Raw genomic sequence first — 16,650 nt, forward strand, 5'->3', positions numbered from 1 at the left:
TCTTCTACAGATTCCTCCATCACCTACTCTGTTTCAGGCGATCTTTTTTAAGCCTTCTGGGCATATTTGTGTTTTGTACTTGTTCTTCCTTCTGCGGAGAATGTTCCCTGACGCCCCTCCCCCCCACCACCACAGTGGCAGTCATGATCCCAGGAGCGAGTGGTCATGGGAACCAGGGAAAGGTTGTTGTATGGAGAGGGCCACCTGGTGGGGGGGGCTGTGGGCTTTGGTAGAGGGGTGCGGCCAACCCATGATGAACCTGCACAGAGAGAGCTGACGAAAAAAAAATTCTCATCTTCTTTTTCTTTCTTATCTCCTTGCAGGTGCCTCCCATTGGTCAAACCTAACCCGAAGCCAGAGGGCAAGGGAAGCCGTTAATGCAGTCTGCACAGGTCAGCATAAAACAAACAGGCACATGGCTGGGTGGAGAAGGGTGGAGAAGATCTGGTGGGGGAAATGGAAGACATCCAGAACCACCTGGCTCTCTGACTTCCTTCAGATCTCCACCAAAACGTTACCTTCTCGGGGAGGCCTTCTCTGGCCACCATTTCTAAAATTTCCACCCCTGGCACCAAACATCTCATATACTCCTTCCAGGCTATGTTTTTTTTTTTCATGGCACTTAATATCACCTAATGTATAATTTATTTATCCTGCTTATCATCTGCTCCATGCCTAGAATGAGAACCCCATGAGGGCAGGGACTTTTTTGTAGACAGTGCTGGTGATCAGTGTCTAGAATACTACTTGGCTCATAGTAGGTGCTCAGCAAATATATGGTAAATGAGTGGATGATTTCAGGGACCATCCTACTGTGAGTCTGCTCTCAGCCAGGCACAGCATAGGTATCCAGTTGTTGGTCATGCCCACTGCTCTCAGTTGCCTCCAAAGAGGATCAAAGGCTGCCATGCTTTTGGGTCAGAGTGTAGGGGAAGTCTTTGCTACTCCCATGACTGACAACCTATGTGACGGTGTGTCAGCTTGAATCTTACAGAAACCACTGTTGCACTGATTAGCATGGGCAGAGCTTTGTGTGGTTTTAAGTTGTCATCAGCCATGGGTAGGTTCATGGTCATGGGCACATTGGCCCTTCCGGGTGGTATTTCTATACTGCACTAGTGGTACGTTATGGCAGGCCCGTCTCCAAGCTAGGTAAGGAGCCACTTCCTTGAAGCTCAAGGGCAGGGGAGTCGTGAGCCAGGTCTTCTGGCCATGGTGGTGGTGAAGCAGGGATTGGTCGGTTCAGGATAAAACAAACAGGTTTAGATTCCTAGAACACTGTAGCTATGGCCGGGATGTTTTCACTATACAAGTAGCATGTGAATATGTTATCATTGTGGAAAAAAAGAAACCAATAATCCAGCTACAGTTCAAAACCCTCTTCCCTCCCCAGCTCCATTCCCCAGAGGAAACCACTGTGATCAGCGTAGAGTGCCCTCTTCCGCATCTTCTTCTGTGTATATATACATATGTATGTATGGTTGTGTGTGGGTATTAAAGATAAATGCTAGGGAACCATAGACACCAATTGATAACTTACTTTTTTCACTTAACAGTGTATCTTGGAGGGGCGCCTGGGTGGCTCAGTCAGTTAAGCGTCTGCCTTTCGCTCAGGTCATGATCCCAGGGTCCTGGGATAGAGCCCTGCATTGGGCTCCCTGCTCACTGGGAAGCCTGCTTCTTCCACTCCCATTTCTCTCTCTCCCACTTCCCCTACTTGTGTTCCTGCTCTTGCTATCTCTCTCTCTCTCTGTCAAATAAATAAATAAAATCTTTAAGAAAACCCCAACACAGAGAAATCCATAGACCCTTCAACCAGTTTCCCTCAATGGCAACCTCCTGCAAAACTAGGGTGCAGTATCATAAGCGGGACACACATGCAGTCAAGATACAGAAGATTTCCATCATCACAAGGATCCTTCAAGGTCCCCTTTCAGAGTCACACTCACTTTCCTCCCAGCCCTACCTCCTGCTTAAGCTCTAGCAACCACTCCTCTGTTCTCCATTTCTAAAACAAGGTCATTTCAATAATGTTGTGTAAATAGAATCATACAGTAGCGGACCTTTTGGGGATTGTTTTCTTTAGTCAGCTGAGTTCTCTGGAGGGTCATCCAAGTTGCGTGTATGGATATTCTGTTCCTTTCTACAGGCGAGTAGTTTTCCATGGCTGGGATATATCACACATAGTTTAGCCATTCACCTGTTGAAGGACACGTGGATTGTTCCTAGTTTCTTGGCTACTATAAATAAATTTGCTACGAATAGTCATAAAACTGTAGAGAGTTTTCATTTCTCTGGGAGACATGTCCACAAATGCAAGGGCCGTCTCGTAGCTTTTAAAGGAACTCTCTGGGGATGTCTGGGTGGCTCAGTCAGTTAAGCGCCTGCCTTCGGCTCAGGTCATGATTCTGGTGTCCTGGGATCTAGTCCCGCATCAGGGGGTCTCTGCTCAGTGAGGAACCCGCTGCTCCCCATGCTTGTAATCGTGCTCTCTCTCGCTGACAAATAAATAAAATCTTTTAAAAAAAAGTAACTCGCCAAACTGTTTTACAAAATGGCCACATCATTTTACATTCCTACCAGCAATGTATGACAGATCCAGTTTCTTGGCACCTCCACCACAATTTGGTGTAGTCACTATTTTTTTTTTTTTAAATTTTAGGCATTCTGGTTAGGTGTGTGGTGATATCTTGTCGTGGTTTTACTTTGCATGTCCCTAATGGCAAGCCATTGAACATCTTTTCGTGTGCTTACTTGCCATCCACATAACCTTTCCAGCGAATTGACTGTTCATGTCATGTTTTGATTGTTAAGTAGAAGATCTAGCTCTCAATTCCAAAAATTTTTCCTCTGCCTAAAAATTGTGTTTTCTACCTCCCATTTAAGTTTGTGATGCATTTTCCAGTTTTATTGAGATATAGTTGAGGTATGATGTTGTGTGAGTTTAAGGTAGATAATGCGATGATCTGATACACATATATATTGCAAAATGATCACCACGATAAGATTAGTCTGTGATGCATTTTATTTTATTTTTTAAAAGCTTTTTCTAATTTATTTGACAGAGAGAGACACAGAGAGAGAGGGAACACAAGCAGGAGGAGTGGGAGAGGGAGAAGCAGGCTCCCTGCCAATAAGGGAGCCCGATTCGGGAGTTAATCCCAGGACTCTGGGATCATGACCTGAGCTGAAGGCAGACACTTAACAACTGATCCACCCAGGCGCCCCCTGTGTGATGCATTTTAAGGTGTTTTTGTTTTGTTTTGTTTTGTTTTGTTTTGAGAGCAAGAGTGAGAGAGTGTGAACGCACATGCACACCGGAGCGTGGGTGGAGGTGGTGGGGGAGGGGCTGAGGGAAAAGGAAAGAGAGGATCTTCCCAGGGCTCCATGCCCCACACAGAGCCAGAGACAGGGCCAGATTGATCTCACAACCCTGAGATCATGACCTGAGCTGCAATGAAGAGTGGGAAGCTAGACTGACCCAGGCGTCCCTTAAGTTGATTTTTTAGAGGTATGCATTAGTTTCCTGAGACCACCATAACAAATTCCCATGAATTTCGTAGCTTAAAACAAGATAAATGTATTCTCTCATGGTTGTGGAGCCTAGAAGTCTGAAAGCAAAGCATCAGCAGGGCCATGCCCTCTTTAGAGGCTCTAGGAGGAAATCCTTCCTTGCCTCTTCCAGCTTCTGCCAACAATCCTTGGCTTCCTTATCCTGTGGCCACATCACTTCGACCTCTGCCCCCATCTTCACATCAACGTCTTTGTGTCTCTTTCATAAGAATTTTTGTCATTGGATTAGGGCCCACTTGAACAATCCAAAATAATCTTCTCATTTCAAGATCCTGGACTTCATGACATCTCGCACAGACCCGTTTTCCAGATAATGTAACCTTCACAAGTTCTGGGGATAAGGATGTGGACATAGGTTTTCAGAGGCTACCCTTCAGCCCACTACACAGATCAAGGTTCTCTGTTTTGCCTACGTGTAATAGCTCCAGCACCATCTGAAAAGACCATCTTTCTTCCACTGAATTGCTTTTGCACCTTTGCTGAGAATGAGTTGAGCATGTTTGTGGAGGCATATTTCTAGGTCTCTACTGTGCTCCGTTGAACTATGTATCTATCCCTCCACTGGGACCATACAGTCTTTGTTATTGTAGCTACATAAGTCTTACAGATGGGTAGAGCAATGTCTCCCCGTTTTTCTCCTTCTTTTTCAAAATTGTTTGGCTGTTCTAATTCCTTTGATTTTCCATATAAATTTTAGAATAAGTTTGTCTGTGTCTAAAACACCCTCCTGAAATTTTGATAGGCATTTCTCTAAATCTGTATATAAATCTAAGGGAGGATTGACATCTTTACTATGTCAAGTCCTCTAATCCATGAACAACCTGTATTTCTTTTTTTAAATTTTTTAATAAACATATAATGTATTAGCCCCAGGGGTACAGGTCTGTGAATCGCCAGGTTTACACACTTCACAGCACTCACCAAAGCACATACCCTCCCCAATGTCCATAACCCCACCCCCTCTCCCTAGCCCCCTCCCCCTGGCAACCCTCAGTTTGTTTGTGAGATTTAGAGTCACTTATGGTTTGTCTCCCTCCCAATCCCATCTTGTTCCATTTATTCTTTTCCTACCCCCCAAACCCCCCACATTGCAACAACCTGTATTTCTCAATTTATTTAGATCTTCCTTGAATTTTTTCATGAGCATTTTTTTTAAAGATTTTATTTATTTTATTTGACAGAGAGAGAGATCACAAGTAGGCAGAGAGGCAGGCAGAGACAGAGGGGGAAGCAGGCTCCCTGCTGAGCAGAGAGCCCGATGCGGGGCTCGATCCCAGGACACTGAGATGGTGACCTGAGCCGAAGGCAGCGGCTTAATCCACTGAGCCACCCAGGCGCCCCTTTTCATGAGCATTTTGTAGTTTCTATAGCATACAAGTCCTGTACATGTCTTGTTGTATTTGCACTTAAAAGTATTTCATTTGAGAAATTGTAAATGGTATTGTTTTTTAATTTTGGCATCCATTTGTTCATTGCTAACATATAGAAATACAATTTATTTGTCTCTGCTTATCTTGTATCCTACAACCTCACTGAACTCGCTTATTAGTGCTAGGAATTGTTTTCTGGCTCCTTGGGATTTTCTTCATACACCATCATGTCATCTCCAAATAGGGACGGTTTTATTTCTTCCTTTTTGCTTTGTCTGCCTTTCATTTCCTTTTCTTGCCTAATTATACTAGCTAGACCTTCCAGCACTATGTTGAATTATAGCAGGGAAGGTGGACATCTGTTAGAGAACAAAAACTCAGCTGAGTAAATTTGAAAATCTAATTGGCTTTCTCAGGTGATTCATGAATCTGGCAGTATCCCATCTAGCAGAGGGGAGCTCTGAGGAGTTGTACAAAATGGAAGGTTTTTGTAGGAAGGAACATGGGACAAGAAGTCATTATCAAAAGAAAGGAAAAGATTGTTTGGGCTAGTTCACTGTACCTTCAGGGGAAGGGCAGGGAGTCTTATTAGGTGGATTACCTTATCTTCCCCTGAGGAATGGAGAACCCATGTGACAGATTATCCCCTTGGTGTCGATCGGAAAATTCCTGACTGACCGGTTAAGACTACATTTCTAGGGGAGGTGGATAGTACAGTTAGATTCTATTAAACTCTGGTTTGGTGACTTGGCCTAAGTGCCGCCATTTGGGGCCTGTGGTTTTCTTTTTAGTACATTCCTGCTTTGTTCCTAATCTAAGGAAGAAAGCATTCAGTCTTTCACCATTAAGTTTAGTGTTTTCTGTAAGTTTTTTATAGTCGCTCTTTTTCACATTGAGGATATTCCTTTCTTTTTCTATTTCTGAAAAGCTCTTTTTTTTTTTTTAAATCATAATGAGTGCTGGGTTTTGTTAAGTGTTTTTTCTGCGCTGATATAATTATGTGACTGCTCTTCTTTAGTCTGTTAATATGGTGAAATATACTGACTTATTTTGAGTTATTGAAACTGTCTTGCCTCCCTGGAATGGACCCCACTTCTTCTTACATATTACTGACTGCTATTTGCTAATGTTGTGTTGGGAAGTTATGCTTCTTTATTCATGAGGGATATTGATTTATGGTTTTGTTTTTTGTGTGTGACTGTCATCTGGTTTTGGCACCAAGATAATAGTGGTTTCAGAGGCGCCTGGGTGGCTCAATCGGTTGAGTCCGACTCTTGATTTCAGCTCAAGTCACGATCTCAGGGTTATGAGATGGAGCCCTGTGTTGGGCTCCTCACTGAGCATGGAGCCTGCTTAAGATTCTCTCTCTCCCTCTCCCTCTGCCCTTCTCCCTAACCCTGGTCATGCTCTCTGCTCTCAAAAAAAAAAAAAAAAGGTGGGGGGTTAACAGTAGTTTCATAAAATAATTTGGGAAGCATTTCCTCCTCTCCTATTTTCTGGAAGAGATGGTACAGGACTGGTATTAACATTTGGTAGAATTCTCCAGTGAAACTGGAAGTTTCTTTTTGGGGGAAATTAAAATTATGAATTCAATTTTCTTAATAGTTATAGGGTTATTCAAATCATCTATTTCCTATTGAGTGAGTTTTGGGAGTTTGTGAAACTAATCAAGGACTTGGTTAGTTTCATCAAAATTCTCAAAGTATGTAGAGTTGTTAGTATTTCCTCACTACCCTTTTGATTTCTGAAGGGTCTGCAATGATATTCATTTGGTTCCTGATATTAGTAACTTGTGTTTTGTCTCTTTCTTCTTTGTAAGTGTTATTAGAGTTTGTCAATTTCACTGACCTTTTCAAAGACCCAGCTCTTTGTTTCATTGATTTTGCTCTAATTGTTTTCCTGTTTTCAATTTTATTGATTTCTCCTCTTCTTTTAATTTCCTGTCTTCTGTTTGCTTTGGCTATGTTTTGCTTCTTTATTCCCTAGTTCTTAAGCTAGGAAATTAGATTATTGATTTGAGACCTCTTCTCTCCTAGTATAAGCATTTTGTGCTATAGTTTTCCCTTGAATGACCACTGCTTTAGTTGCATCCCACAAATTTTGTGATGATGTACGTTCATTTTCATTCAGTTCAGTGTATTTTTAAAATTTCCCTTGAGAATTCATCTCTGACCCATGGGTTATTTGGAACTGTGCCATTTAGTTTCTGAGTGTTTAGATATTTTCCTGCAATCTCTCTGTAATTATTGATTTCTAGTTGGATTCCATTGTAGTTAGAGAATACATTCCATTTTCTTTTCATTGTTTAATTTATTGAGGTTTGTTTCATGGCACAGGATGCTCTCTAACCTGGTCTATGCTCATGGGTACTTTTGAAAAGAATGGGTATTATTCTCTTGTTGGATGGTGTGCTCTATAAATGTCACATTGGATCCTGTTGGGTGAGGGTGTTGCTGAGTTCTTCTATATCCTTGTTGATTTTCCACCAGGGAGGTCCAGCTCCCCATTCAGCCTTCTCTGATGTCAACTCAGTGGGGAGGTTTCGGGTGCCTAGCTACAACTTAGTAAGGGTAGAAGTCTATGTTTTCAACCTTTCCTTTGCAGATGGGGTTGGAGATGGGGTCCCATTTTTTTTTTTCTTCCTGTATCTGGCTGAAGTAAAGTAGTCATTGCCTAGAATTCTCTGCCAGGCTAGTACGTCCTTTCTGGTCCTTTGATTAGAGGCACAGGCTTTTTGGTTTGGCTTCAGGTTTTTTCTGTCCCCGTTGGTGCTTCCAGATTGCCGACTTTCTGAGCTTCAACTCTGGGATATATGAAGCATAACAGAGATCCAGGGAACATATCCCCATGTCATTCCTGTAGTCAGGAGGTTTCTTACTGGTGTACCTTCTTCCCTCCGTCTTTCAGAGTCTTCTGTGTTGTTTTATTTATAATGTCGAGGGGTTTGGGGTATACTTACTTAGTTGTTAGTTTGTAGTTTTACTTAGTGGAATAAGGAAATGTATATCTACGTTGTCTTCCCAAAAGCAGAAGTCTTGACTTAATCTTTTAAACTGTTAGATAGGTATGTCTGGGTGGCTCAGTCGGTTAAGTTGCTGCCTTCGGCAGAGGTCATGAACTCAGGGTCCTGGGATCGAGTCCTGGGATTGGGCTTCCTGCTCAGTAGGGAGCCTGCTTCTCCTTTTGTCTGTTGCTCCCCCTGCTTGTGCTCACTCTCCCTCACTCTCTCTCTCAAATAGTCTTTTAAATAAATAAATAATAAAAATTTTTTAAAAAGATGTTACATAATTTTGCAGAGTATGACTTTCAGCAGTTTGACTATTTACTTGTTTTTATGAACTAAGATCGTCTTTAAACTTTGATGGCTGGTATTTCCACAAGCAGCCATTCAATAAATATTGGTGTACATGCGCAAGAGTTTCTTTAGGATGGATGCTAAGAAGTGGAGTTGCTGTGTAATAGAGGCTGTGCGTTTTACTTACTGGCAGATGCTTCCAGATTCCCTCCAGCGATCCTGCACTCCACCCAGTAGTGTATATGAGAGTAGACTTTTGCTCACCTCCAAGCCAGCACTAGATATAATCAAACATTTAATTACCAGTGTGATGGGTGAAAAATGGTATCTGGTAGCTGTTTTCATTTGCTTTTCCTTGATTACTAGAGGTTAAGCATTTTTTCAAATGTCTATTGGCTATTTGTAACTTTCCTTCTGAATTGACTGACCATATACTTTGCCATACTTCTTTTGGGTTGTTTGCCTTTTTTATTGACTTACAGAGTCAATATAGATAGATATAGATCAATATCATGGATATGTATATCAATATATGTAAGAGAGATTAATTTTTGACATATTACATATGTTGCAAATCATATACTTCTCCCAGTTTATCATTTGTCCTTTGCCTTTATTGATGGTGTCTTTAGTCTAAGAAATGTTTTTTTTTGTTTTTTTTTTTAAGATTTTATTTATTCATTTGACAGAGATCACAAGTAGGCAGAGAGGCAGTCAGAGAGAGAGGTAGAAGCAGGCTTCCCGCTGAGCAGAGAGCCCGATGTGGGGCTCGATCCCAGTACCCTGAGATCATGACCTGAGCCGAAGTCAGAGGCTTTAACCCACTGAGCCACGCAGGTGCCCCTAAGAAATGTTTTTTGATGGTGATTCATGTTTATTAGCCATGCTTTTATGCCTTTTGAGTTGTGTATGTGTGCTGTTTAAAAGGGATTTCTCTGCACCAGTCACAAATATATGCATCTACACATTTTTATTGTAGTTATAGGTATGTTTTATATTTTATATTTGGTTGTTTGAGCTATGTGCGCATGTGCATGTGCGTGTGTGCGTGTGTTTAGTATGTGGTAGGGATCTAATTTAGTTTTTTTTCCAAATGAAAAGCCAGTTGTTTCAATACTTTGTATTGAATAATCCATCCTTTTGGCACTGGCTTATAAATGCCACTAATATCATTTATTTAACATTTTTACATGTGTGGTTTGGGGGCTTTCCATTCTCTTTCACTCTTTGTCTACTTCTGAGACAGCCATACCTTACTAATTATGATAGATTTGATACTTTGTATAATAAATTATCCTTCATTGTCATCCCCCCCCCCGACAAATTGTTTGAGATTTTCTTGTGCCTGTTCTTTTTCATATGCTTGTCTAAATCAGTGTGTCAGTTTCCACAAAAAAAATTCCTGTGGAGATTTGCTTGGGATGGTAATGAGTTCACAGATTAATTTAGGGAGAATTGAAACCTTTTCTTCTTTTTTTCCACTCAACTTTTCCTCCTTCACAAAGAACACTGGAGCCCACGTGTTTGGGGCTAAATAACCCACACATACCCTCCCCCACATACACACACATTTGTTTCTGTGTATTTGTAAAAGCCTGAACTTCAAACTCCCAGGGTAAATATTGATTAGAAACATGGACTTTTTAAAAAATATTTTATTTATTTATTTGACAGAGGGAGACACAGCGAGAGAGGGAACACAAGCAGAGGGAGATGGAGAGGGAGAAACAGGTTTCCTGCCGAGCAGGGATCCCAGTGTGGGCCTCAATCCCAGGACCCTGAGATCATGACCGGAGCTGAAGGCAGATGCCCAACTGACTGAGCCATCCAAGCATTCCACTGGGGTTATAGTTCTCCATCCAGGAGAGCCCAGGATGATGGTGTCTGGATGGAGGATGTGTGAACGGTGGAGGATGGGAAGAACCAGGAATTGGGGGTGGCCCCCTATCCCAAGCTGCTGGGATCCAAGCGTCAGGTCCTGAGGAAATATGGAACCACCCATTCCCAGCAGGGTGCTCTCCTTCACGTCCATCTATAGAGGGTTAACAGGGGAAGGTGAGCTGAGTTAGTAGCTGGGCCTATCGGGCCTGATGTTCTGGACAGACTACAGTGTGGGTATGAAGGCAGTTCTGACTCCCTTTGGGTCCACTGCTGACATAACACTCCCCAGTTCTGTAGAATTTCTGTCTTGGCAGGGGTGCCGATGCCTAGAAAATTTACCCTCTAGTAAAAATGCCCCGTTCTACCACAGAATAGCCATGCTGCCTGCCCAGTGGTGTGTTCATGGAGTGTCACCAGCCGGCAACAGGCACTCACAGCCACTTGGAAGGTCTTGATCCTTGGCTTTGGGATGGAGTTGCCCCCTCAGTTGCTCTGGCAAACAGTAGGCCTAGAAGGATATTCGGTAGCATAAGGCAGGCTTGGAGTTTCATTGAAGCCCTCCATACTTCTCCCAGGGATCCTGTAGGGGCTGGTTTAGAGGTTCTTGGGGATGTGCAGATGCTGTCTGGGCAGGGTATTCTCCCCTCCCCATGTTGAGAGGATGGACACTGCCCCAGGACATGTGTAGTCCCCCCTACACACACACACATGCACACACGCACACACACACACGCAAGGTCATGGTCTCCAAGGCAGTAGTGGGGCCTAAGCCACCACCCTATGGATTTTGACACCTAACAAGGCCAACAAACAATCGCTCTAGTCAAGAAGGCAAATCAATGGCAATAAATACCTTATGAGAGGTACAGAGTTCCTATGTGGATCTTATTTACCTCGCTTTTTTTTTTTTTTAAGATTCTGTTTATTAAAAAAAAAAAAAAAAGATTCTGTTTGTTGGCCACACCTGGGTGGCTCAGTCAGTTAAGCATCTGCCTTCTGCTCAGGTCATGATCCCAAGGGTCCTGGGATGGAGCTTCATGTTGGGCTCCCTGCTCAGTGGGGAGCCTGCTTCTGCCTCTCCCCTCTGCTCATGCTCTCTCTCTCTCTCTCTCTCCCTTAAATAAATAAATAAATAAAATCTTTAAAAAATATTCTATTTATTTAATTGAGAGAGGGAGAGAGAGAACAAGCAGGGAGGAGTGGCAGAGGAAAAGAGAGAGAGAGAGAGAAAGAGAAGCAGACTCCCTGCTGAGCAGGGAGCCGAATGTGGGGCTTGATCTCAGGACCCTGAGATCAAAGGCAAGACCCTAAACCGACTGAGCCACCCAGTCGCCGCTACTTACCTCACTTTTAAAATCCAATCTATCATTAACTCTTCTCCCACTCTTGGATCTGTTTCTTCCCCCTCCCCCATTTTCATGCCTCCGATTTAGACCCTACGGAGTGCTATTGGATGACCACACGTCCATTTCTCTGATCTGTTTTCCTTTAGTGCATCTTCCCAGCTCAAAGTTCTGATCGTGTCTTCTGCTCCATAGTAAAACATGTTTACAGAGTCAAACCCAGCCCCCGCCCCCGACTTTCTTCCCAACTGCCATTTATACCTTTCCTTTTATTTCCCAAATCGTCAGTGTTTCTTATAGTGCTGATTTTGAAGGTCCCCTAAGATGTGGCCCGCCGTTCCCTTTCTGCCTGTGTGTGTTGAGCGGGTGCTTAGGAGGACGCTGCAGTTTGATGCTGTGGGCAGCGCACCTTGAACTCTGGAGTCCGGCAACTGGTTCATCTAGTGGCCCCTCTGCTTCTTAGCTTTTAGAAGCTGGCCCTCACTTCGTCTTTCTCTCACCCTCACTTTCCCATTCTGTTAGGGCCCTGTAGAAAAAACGACCCCTAGCTGAGATGAGTGGTAAACACTCAGCGAGGGTGGCGGTGAGCGGGGCTTCCGGCTGCGGAAGCGGCCACGACGCGGGGGCTGGGGAGGGCTTAGGCCCGGGCTGGCCGAGCAGGTGCTGGCGCCCAGCTGCCGTCGGGGGCCGACGCGGGGCTGCTTTCCTTTCGTGCGCAGAGTAGCTCTGCGCGTCTTGGTGCGTCACCGGGCGCGTGCAGAGGCGGCGAGTGGCGCGGGTGCAGCCGGCGCGATGAGTCACGGTCCCTCGGCACCTCCGGAAGGAGAGGCTCCTTGGATGCGGCCCCGCTCCCGCCCGCGTTCCTCCCCCGCCCCACTGATGGACCGAGGCGGCCTCGCGCCCGGCAGAGGGCGCTGCAATGCAGCCGCTCCTGTGGCCGCATGGGCAGGCGCTGCCTCTGGCTCAGAGGGAAAGGGAATTGGGGGCCCAGGCGGTGAGCTAGGTGGGGAATGTCTCTGCAGCCCCCGCGGTGGCGTTGTTTTTGACACAGACGTGAAGTGTACCTGAAAATGATCAGTCCCTGTGCAGAGGGATGGCGCCGATGGGGTGCTACTGGAGAGAGCTTCTTTCTTTTTTTCTTTTTAAAAAAATTTTTAATAAACATATAATGTATTATTAGTCCCAGGGGTACAGGTCTGTGAATCGGCAGGCTTACACATTTCACAGCACTCACCATAGCACATACCCTCCCCAATGTCCATAACCCCACCACCCTCTCCCTACGCCCCTCCCCCCGGCAACCCTCAGTTTGTTTTGTGAGATTGAGCCTCTTAGGGTCTCCCGAGACCTCTCCCGAGAGGAGAGCTTCTTCTTGCTTCCTACAAGCTTTGGAGTATAGTCCATGGAAGCGGGCGACTTCCCCCACCCATCCCCAGAAAGGGTCCCTGATTGGGCTGGTCTCCCCTTCCCAAAATCATTCTCCATAGGTGTCGCAGCCCTTGATCTTCTCCCCTAGGACCTTTCCCACCAACGATGAGGGAGGTTACAGAGATTTGGGCTGACCATTACGCAGGGCAGGAGAAAGCACTTTGGCTAACAGGGTGCCAGGGTTTCAGTGCCAGACCCATCTGGAGGCTGCTGTGTGACCTTGGCCATGCCATCATTCATAGATTCAGAAAACATTCACGGTGACAGCAAGGTACTAAATATAGGGGAGCTGGAAGAGGCCAAATCTATGAACAGACAGTTACCCTGAAGGCCGCACACATAGGTGATTTGTTAATGTTTGCTGAAGAAATAAGTGATGTGACTTCATCACAGCACACTAGGGCAGGAGTTTTTTGTCACTAATGTGTCCCAGGTGTCTACAACAGTGCCAGACACACAGTGGCACTGAGTGTTTTGTCAAATGGACAATAGAGAAATGCCTGGAGTTTTCTATGAGTACGGAGGGTGCCTACCCCCACAAGAGTATGTGAGGCTCGAATCAAATCTTGAGGAAGAGTGGGTATTAGCTGGGCATGCAGGCCTGGAGGGGAGGGTGATAAAGGCAGAGAGAAGAGCCTGTGCCAAGGTACAGAGCCCTCAATGTCCTCACCTGTTTGCATCTCCCATTCCATCCCATAAGAAGAAAAGGGCAAGGTTGGCCCTGTAGTGGCTCAGATTCTTCTAGTTCTAAGAATCTCTGATCCAAGAAATGAATACATTTACCCATGTTAGGGCCTGATCAGTGTTGAGCAGCTTTGCATTCCAGGAGATCTGGGTTTTGACTTTGGCTCAGGCCAACTTCAGAATAAAGGCTTAGCGATCTTAGACACCTCTTTTCCATCCCATCACTCTCTCTTTCACTTTGGAAATCTCCCTCTGAATCCCATACAATCAATTACACCATAAAAGTCAGCACTTCTTTATATATTGCCATGATTTTCCTTTGTATTAACTTAGTTGTTGAAATAAAGCCTTTGTTAATTATGGATTTATGGATCTAACACAGGTTAATTGTGGTCAACATGGAGAAGTATCACACACACAAAAAAATCACCCATACTTTTACTACCTGATGTAGTTACTTGAAGATTTGTTATTAAAATCCACATGCATGGGGCTCCTGGGTAGCTCAGTAGGTCAAGCATCAGACGCTTGATTTCAGCTCAGGTCACGATCTCGTGGGTCCTGAGATTGAGCCCCACGCTGGGCTCCATGCTCAGTGAGGAATCTGCTTGGGGAGTCTGCTCCTCACCCCCCACCTGAACACTCTCTCTGTCTCTCTTTCTTTCTAAAATAAATACATAAATCTTCTTTAAAAAATCCACATGCATGTGAACTTATAAAACCCACTGTCACAGATGGCTTCCCTATCAGTTTTATGTTTCCAACAAACATGAGCTGGGGGCAATCCTCTCTTACCCTCCATTAGTTGTATCTCTGATGGGAAGAGATGTTGGCTGGTCCCCCGAAACTTCAACCCTTTTTTTTTCTTTAGAAGATTTTATTAGGGACATCTGGGTGGCTCAGTCAGTTAAGCATCTGCCTTGGGCTCTGGTCAAGGTCCCAGGATCCTGGGATTGAGTCCTGCGTCTGGGCTTCCTGCTCAGTAGGGAGTCTGCTTCTCCTTCCCCTTCTGCCTCTCCCCCTGTTTGTGTGAGGTCTCTCTCTCTGACGAATCAAAAAATGGATAAAGTCTTTGTTGAAAATAAAGATTTTATTTATTTGAGAGAGAGAGAGAGAGAGAAATAAAACACAAGTGAAGGGGAGGGGCAGAGGGAGAGAAACAGACTCCCCCCTGAGCAGGGAGCCTGACTTGGGGTTTGATCCTAGGACCTTGAGATCATGACCTGAGAGCTGAAGGCAGACACTTCACTGACAGAGCCACCCAGGTGTCCCCAAATTTCTGTTCTTTAGCCAGCTGTAGACCGTGCAAAGTCCTCAAAGAACATACTGCTGAGAGGACTTTTACAGGGAGGCAGGGCTCTGGACCCAAACCACTATGTACCTCCTTCACCCCGTCTAGAGTTGGCCTAGATTATGTGGGAGCCACTAGGCTTTGTTCCAGACCAGAGACAGCACTGAGCAGCTTTTTGGGGGGTGGGGAGCTGGGAGAGAGGCTGCTTAGGAACTTACTTCCCTACCTGCCTGAAGGAGCCCCCACAAGTAAACCCATAACCCTAGCTTGCTCTGTTTCCCTTAGCCCACCCACGGAAAGATCCATCCCCAGCACACTGGTCCCTTTTTGGGGCCTAGTTCCTTGCTATTCAGTGTGTGATCCATGGGCCAGAAGCATAGACAGCCAGATGTCTAGATGATGGTTTGTATGTTAATGTTTAAGAAGTGAAGTGCAAAGAGCAGATTCTATTTCAGAAGGTCTAGGGTGGAATCTAAAATTCTTCATTTTCCTTTTTTTAAGATTTTATTTATTTATTTGACAAACACACAGGACGAGAGAGAGAGAGCATAAGCTGGGGGAGCGGAAGAGGGAGAAGCTCCTAATCAGTGAGGAGCCCGATGCACAGCTCGTTCCCAGGACCCTGGGATCTCACCTAAGCCAAAGGCAGATGCTTAACCCACTGAGCCACCCAGGCGCCCCTGAAATTCTTCATTTTCTACCAGGCTTTTGAGTAATAGAGATCCAGCTTCTTCACAGAGCACACCCTGTAGCAAAGATCTGGGAGCCTGCTTGTCCTCCCTTAAGGTGAAGGGGCAGGAGAGGTCTCGAGTGTTCCCTAGAGGTTAGAATGTGTAGATGTGCGTGCACACACACACATACACACACACACAGGGTTGAGGACTGTGTCGTGGGTGTTGCATATGTGTTTGGTGAATGAATACATGAAGTTGAGGAGTAAAAAGCCCTGAGTCTGCACTCACATCCCTCCAGCGACTTGCCCATTTCAGCGTCAAAATTAGCTTCTCAGTCACCAGATGGAATTGGTTCCTGGGCCATTTTTTGTCCTGGCTCCATCGCTCCTTTCTCACTGCTTCTGTTCTCATTCAGATACTTCTCCTGTAGCCCCTGCCTCCCCCCCACCCCGGTCCCTTTCCCCTCCAGTTTTACTAAGAAGACTCTGCAGCTATGATCTAGGCCTTGGCGACATAGTTCCAGAATCTTCTCCACTCTGACCCTGCTTTTGCTACCTTGGTTCTCTGGTTCCTGGAACCCACATCTGGTTTTCCCAACTCCCCTAGTCCTGTTACAGCCTGGCACTTAATGCCCCCTTTCATCCAAGCTGCTGCCTCTATGACCTGCCCTGCCATGCCCTTGGACTTGACAGCTCTCACATTCCAGACTGTTGACAGTGCCCCAGGCCTCTGGATGGTCCACAGGGGAAAACTAACATGCAGGCCTCATTCTCTCTTGCTATATTTCTGTGACTTTATATATCCTGCCTTCATAAGTAACTTCTAAGCTCCTTGAGAGCGGGGTGATCTGTGTCTAGTCCTCTTTATCCCTTGCAACACTGGCATCTTCTTTCATTCATTCACTCATTTCTGAAGGACTGAATGTCCTTTCTGTGCCAGGCGCGGTATCGGGTGTTAGGGCAACAGAAGGAAACCAGCTGCAGTCTATTATGTCCTGGGAGATTCCAGGCAACAGGGAAGTCTAGTACCATGAAATTGGCAAACCAATTGTCGGCCCAGGCCGCTAGAAATACCTGTGAACATGGTGGTGAACAGGCAGGTGCTGCCCAGG

The sequence above is a fragment of the Mustela putorius genome, unplaced genomic scaffold (assembly GCF_011764305.1).
Source record: "Mustela putorius furo isolate JIRA1106 unplaced genomic scaffold, ASM1176430v1.1 tig00537297_pilon_pilon_pilon, whole genome shotgun sequence".
Lineage (NCBI taxonomy): Eukaryota > Metazoa > Chordata > Mammalia > Carnivora > Mustelidae > Mustela > Mustela putorius.